Consider the following 6,000-nt stretch of genomic DNA (forward strand, 5'->3'; position numbering starts at 1 on the left):
GCCAATGTAATAATCTCAAGAGGAGACAGCACAAAGGTTAGGGGTTTTCCGGCCCCGTATATTGTAGACGATCCACAATAAATCAAAAGAAAAAGCAGGTCAAAATATAAACTAAACAGTTCATATGCGCGATGCCGAAACATGGCGTCGGCGGCCATTTTATGAGGGAGGAGCGGAAGTGGAGGAATGTTGGGAAGGAACCGTGAGGGATGCTGGGATCGATGACGTCAGGACAAGATGGTGGAGGAAGGGCGGAAGTAACATTACTGCGGGCAAAGCCGGCTTATGGCGGCGGAGCGTCTTTTTTTCTGCAAGAAAGCACAGGGAGAAAGTTAGTACCCGCCATTCCCTGCCGGCGAATGTCTTCCCAGGTGTGTTAAAATCCGTCCGTGGTCTCCTACTCGCGCGTGCGTGACTATATATATATATATATATATATATATGTATATATATATATTTAACAAAGTTTTGGACTTAATGGTAGGTTGTTTCTGTATTTATCAGATGTTCTGCCGTTAGTTTCGGCTATGGGCCTCGTGTATACTATTCAGTGTTTACCGGCTGGTGTTTTAAAGTTGGAGGCGAGGCTAAGTACAGTCTGGATGTCTGAGAATCGAGAAAGACAGCCTCAGGGGGAGTACATTTTGTTTAGCAGTGGATGTACACTGTAGCATTTTTCTTTTTTGTTTTCTTAGTAACCTTGAGGTTAGGTGAAATTATGTTTTGTTATGTTAGTTAGTGATCAATTATGTTTATTTTGTTTGTTGACAATTTGATTTCTGTTTGAGGTGTGCAATTCTCCCTACAGGACCGAAATGGTGTCTCCCTGTGTGTATGCATTCTGTATGGGAGTTGTCTTTATAAGTACAGTTGTGGCTACAGGAGGTGAAGTTTTTTTTCTTATCGATCATGGAGATTCAGGTGACAGGGTTAGCATGTGCGAGATGCAACAGACATTGAGGGGTCTTGTGGCCGAGCAGTTGGTTGCTGTTAAGGAGCAGCTTGAGGCTCGTGTGAACCGATTTTTTTTTGAGGAGTTGCATTTATGGAATAGACTGAAGCATTGTCAGGTTTTTGTTGTTTTTGTTTTCTTTAAGGCTGCTAATACCCTTTTAGGGAACTGAATAAATATCAAGGTAAGAGCCTTTGTTTCATTTTGTTTTTCTTACTATATCTTTATTTCTCTTTTTTTCATTTTCTCAGTAAGAATTGTTTTAACTCTAGACTGTATTTTTTGTCATTTAGTGTATCATACACTTTTCCCCTGTAAATATTTACACCAAGAACTTAAATATTTTTTAAGCTCTTCTGGAATAAAAATCTACCTTTTTTGTACATCTGCCTCTCTTGTGCCTCTTTTATTATACCCTCTGTCCAGGCCAGTCCCAAACTACTAGTAGGCCGTCTGTTTTAGTAGATGTCTGTGGACTTTGGTAGACACTGTGCACTTTGGTTCATACCAGGGAACATCAGCACCAGTAAAAAAGATTTCCTGTTGGTGACAGTAATGACTTTTTGCATTGGATTCCTTTATATTTGTAAGTTCAGTTTCCCTTTTAAGCTTTTTGTACTGAAACTTGATAGTTTTAATATGTTCAGTTTATTGTTGACTTATGAAAACTCTGAACATTAAACTACTGAATGAAAAATAAAACTTTTTCTGAAGGCTTATTTTAAAGACAAAGAAACATGATTGGCTTTTATAAGGATATTTACATTACAATGTGTTGTAAATGATTTATTCTGAATGAGAACTGTGGATGAACATTTTATATATAGGTATGTTTAATGTTAGTATGCTGTAACAAACATTTAATTTGAATATCTGTAGAAGTCTTTATCCAAATATTGTCAGATTTGTGGGTGCTACCAAAAAATATCAATGTATTTTCATAGCAAACAAGTATATTCGTGGAGCAAGTTCTCACATTGTACTTCACAGTTTTACCTTTTAAATTCAGTTTTCAAAAATTAGCAAAGTTTCTATTTGAAAATGTGAGTAAAAAAGATAGTGTTAGTAATTTTTTTTTTTCTGGACCATTCTAAAGTTTTTATGTTACCACTATGCATCGTTTGAAAAAAAATCCTTTTTACTGTTCATACAAGTTAATATTAATGTACTAGTACTCAATTAAAAAGAAAAATAAAACATTGATTCTTAAAGAATAATTATGTTTATTATTTCTGTCAAATTCTTCCTTGAGACCATTCAAGATATCTTTGTAAACAGTTACATTTTGCATCCGCAATAAAAATCTTGGCATTTAATATTCAAGAAACATTCTACTTTCTCAGACAATTTAAATTGTTTTATTGTCTTGTTCGTGTAGTTATCACTTTATGTGCTTTTAAAGTAGCTCCATGAGAACCTCAAATTTAAAGAACTGTTGTTTAATGCTTAAGCTGGAAAGTTTTACTTGCAGTTTTTGTGAAACACTAACAGTGTTAAATGAATTCTAATAGTGTTAAGACAACCTTTTAAATTGCATATATGGAAAGTATGCACCCTGTAACAAAGGCGCTATATAGGCGCCTGACCCGACACAGAAAGACACGGAGGCACGTATAAAAACACAAAGACATTTATTTTTCTTCAGCTGTGGGACACGTCTTCCCTGTGCCACACAGCCCAAACACAGTCTCAAAGCACAATAAACACAACCAACAATCCTTCTTCTCTTCTTCCAGCACTCCTCCTCAAGCTTAGTCCTCCTCCTCCTCCCGACCCTGGCTCCTCGAGTGGTGGTGGCTGGCCCTTTTTATAACCCACCCGGAAGTGTTCCAGGTGCTTGACCACCTGGTCCTAATTGCACTTCCGGGTGGTGCTGAAGATTTATCCAGCCAGGCTGCCAAGTCAATGCAGCTCCCCCTAGCGTCCATCCGAGCCCCCAACCAGGCTGTGGAGGACTCCATCTTCCATGGAGCCCTGCGGGTGGTTGGGGAATCACCGTCAGCCATGGAGGCTGCCACCAAGCGTCCCGGGGGAGGTACTGGACTGCCCATGGTGGCTCCCCTGGAACATAAGCAGCAGGGGCGACCCGGCTGTCCTTCACAACCCTTATATGCAGTTACTAGCAAAATACCCACACTTTGCAGCGGAGAAGTAATGTGTTAAAGAAGTCATTAAAAAAGAAAAGGAAACATTTTAAAAATAACATAACATGATTGTCAATGTAATTGTTTTGTGACTGTTATATGTGTTGCTGTCAAGGATTTGATTATCATTATTTTGTTCAATCAGGTTCGTATTTGGAGGATGTGTTGTGTTGAAGTTACATTCCGTGTTTGTCAACCATTGTAAAGAAAACAGGTTTCATTCATCGAAGTGTTCACTACCCAAATCGCTACTTGTGAATCTAAGATGTTTAACAGGCATTCCCGGTATTAAGTTGTGGATTTGCCTGCGAATATTTGGCGGCAGCATGTCTATGAACTTAATTTAAACTTAAGCTTTACACCTTGCTTTCCTATTGATATGTCTACAAAGGCTTGTTCAGCTTCAGAGGGTTGTTCCTTTCTTACTGCATCAATAAACAGCTTATCTTCCTCTTTATCTGAAACATCACACACTGCATGCATGGGTTTACCTTTCCCAGTCCTGCAAACTTTAGCGAAGTGGTTCAATTTACCACATTTTTTACACTGTCTTCCTTTAGCTGGACATTGACTTTTTCCACTGTGTGCTTTGTTTCCGCAGTAGCTGCACTTATGAATATGCTTGTATGCATCACTCGCTTCATATTCTTTTGCTGCCTTCTCAATTGTGCAATACGTTTTTTGTTCAGCGCTCTTTGGAGCTCTTGCTTGTTGTCTGCGTACTGTGTTCACAGTCAGTTCACGTGAGGTGCTCGGAGTTCATGCATCAAAGGTTCTCAGCTGTGCTTGTGCTATCTCGTGCAATCTTGCGATGTCCACAGCTTTATTTAATGTTAGCTCAGACCTGGCACTTAAGTTTCTCTCGCACTTTCGCTGAGTTTGTAACAAACACTATTCTATCCCTGACCATCTCATCTTTATTTGCATAAGCACAGTCCTTCACCAGTAATCTTAACTCTGTTACAAAGTGATCAAAAGTCTTGTTTATACCCTGCGTCTTCTCATTAAGCTTGTATCTCGCGAATATCGTTTTCGTCTTAGGCATGACAAGTGCCTCAAAACAGTCATAATAAGTTTTCAGTACCTTGGCTTCCTCCTGGGTGAGAGTCCATGTGTTAAAAATGTCTCTTCCTTTTTCCCCAGTCCACAGGAGCAGGTAGCTGCATTTCTCACTCTCATCTTTGCCTTTTAGCGGGCCAGAAAACATCAGCTCCATGTGCTGTCGAAACTTTTTCCATTCTCCCGGCAGGTTAAGAGAATCTCAGTCAATTTGTGGCGAGGGAACTCCAACAAAATCCATGACTGTCCTCTATTCTTACACCTGTCTTGTTTTCACAAATTGTGAAAAATGAAATGATGGCGAGACTTTCTTTTAAAGTATGCAGGGGAACTTTATTTATTACAGCTCTTACAAGCACAGCATCCATGCTCTAAATTAACTTCCATAATAGTAACCTTGAGGTCCTCTTTTCTGGTGCCTTCCTGATGACATAGGTGCCTAAACCATGCCTGATAATAATACATTTCAATATTACACATATAAATATTACAGTGATCACCTCGATGGACATCTCATCACCCAAATCACTACTTGTGAATCTAAGATGTTTAACAGGCATTTCCAGTATTAACTTTTTGATTTGCCTGTGAATATTTAGCGGCAGCGTCTCTATTGGATTGCTGTTCATGGACGGCCTTATATGGACAGGCACTCAATTACGTGGGAGGCGTGAGTATGGGGGACGCAATATAGGCAGGCAGCCAACTTCGTGGGAGGTATGGTGATGGGGGACGCAACTCTGCCTACCACGGCGACCGAGCTGCAGGCTGTGGCTGTATATATGTATGTAATTTGGATTCAGTTATGACCGTTGCGCATAGAATTTCTAAATAAAACCTGCTCAACTTTTGTAAGTAAGTTGTAAGGAATGAGCCTGCCAAATTTCAGCCTTCTACCTACACGGGAAGTTGGAGAATTAGTGATGAGTGAGTCAGTCAGGGCTTTGCCTTTTATTAGTGTTAATTTAACAGTGGTGATTTTATTGTGTATAATAATATAGATTTCAGAGAAATTAATATAAATATACCTGGAAATTAGAAGTTTCAACTTTTTAGGATAATTTTTCGACTTTGATGCATTGAATAATACTTGGATATTTCAGGTTGATTTTACAAATTATTTCTCATGTTGTAGCTAGAAGCTGAAGAAAAACTTGATGTGGCAATGGCTATGGAATACATCCATTTCAAGAATGTAATACACCAGAGCCTGAAGCCTGCAAACAACCTTGTATGTTTATAGTTTTTAAATTTGAAAATCCCGCCCCCCAAAAAGAGTTACAGGGTTAGTATGGTTTCAGTATGATACCTCTTTTGTCAAATAAATGGGGCCCATTTATGTCACATTTAGACATTCTTTATGTGATTTTGGGCCATTCTTCTACATCAGTTAGTAATTTTAACATTTTGAAGACTAAGCCTATATTTACTTTGTGCAAAAAACATTGTAAACTTTTATTCTGTTTAGGTAAAAAACATCCCTGGCTGATCATTTCTTTTTCATTAAGTAAACTCATTTTTATTTGTGTATTTTTGTCTTCTAGATTGACGGGAGCAGCCAAAAGGCCTATGTTTAGCCAATGTTTATGACTCAGTTTCGTTAAGGCATCGGAGCCAAACATCTGGCCTTTTAAGTAGAACTCTCGGTAGTACTGCTATTTACACACTCCTGAATGTCTGCTAATTTATCATCTTTGCTCAGTACATTCAGACATATGGTCCATCAGTATGACATTTTTAGAACTGTGCACAAACACTGTACCATGGTCTGTAAAGAGCTGTGCCAGTTAATGTCAAAAGAATCGGCTCTGAATGCTTAGAAAACAACTCAATCCATTATGTACA

The 6,000-nt window shown here is 38.7% G+C and overlaps 1 pseudogene; it reads left to right on the plus strand.

The window, feature by feature from the left end:
* Window positions 1–5,732, plus strand: part of LOC120528721 — a 31,406-nt pseudogene extending 25,674 nt beyond the window's left edge.
* The last annotated feature ends 268 nt before the right edge of the window (window positions 5,733–6,000 follow it).

This window comes from Polypterus senegalus, chromosome 4 (genome assembly GCF_016835505.1).
Source record: "Polypterus senegalus isolate Bchr_013 chromosome 4, ASM1683550v1, whole genome shotgun sequence".
In the NCBI taxonomy this organism is placed as follows: domain Eukaryota; kingdom Metazoa; phylum Chordata; class Cladistia; order Polypteriformes; family Polypteridae; genus Polypterus; species Polypterus senegalus.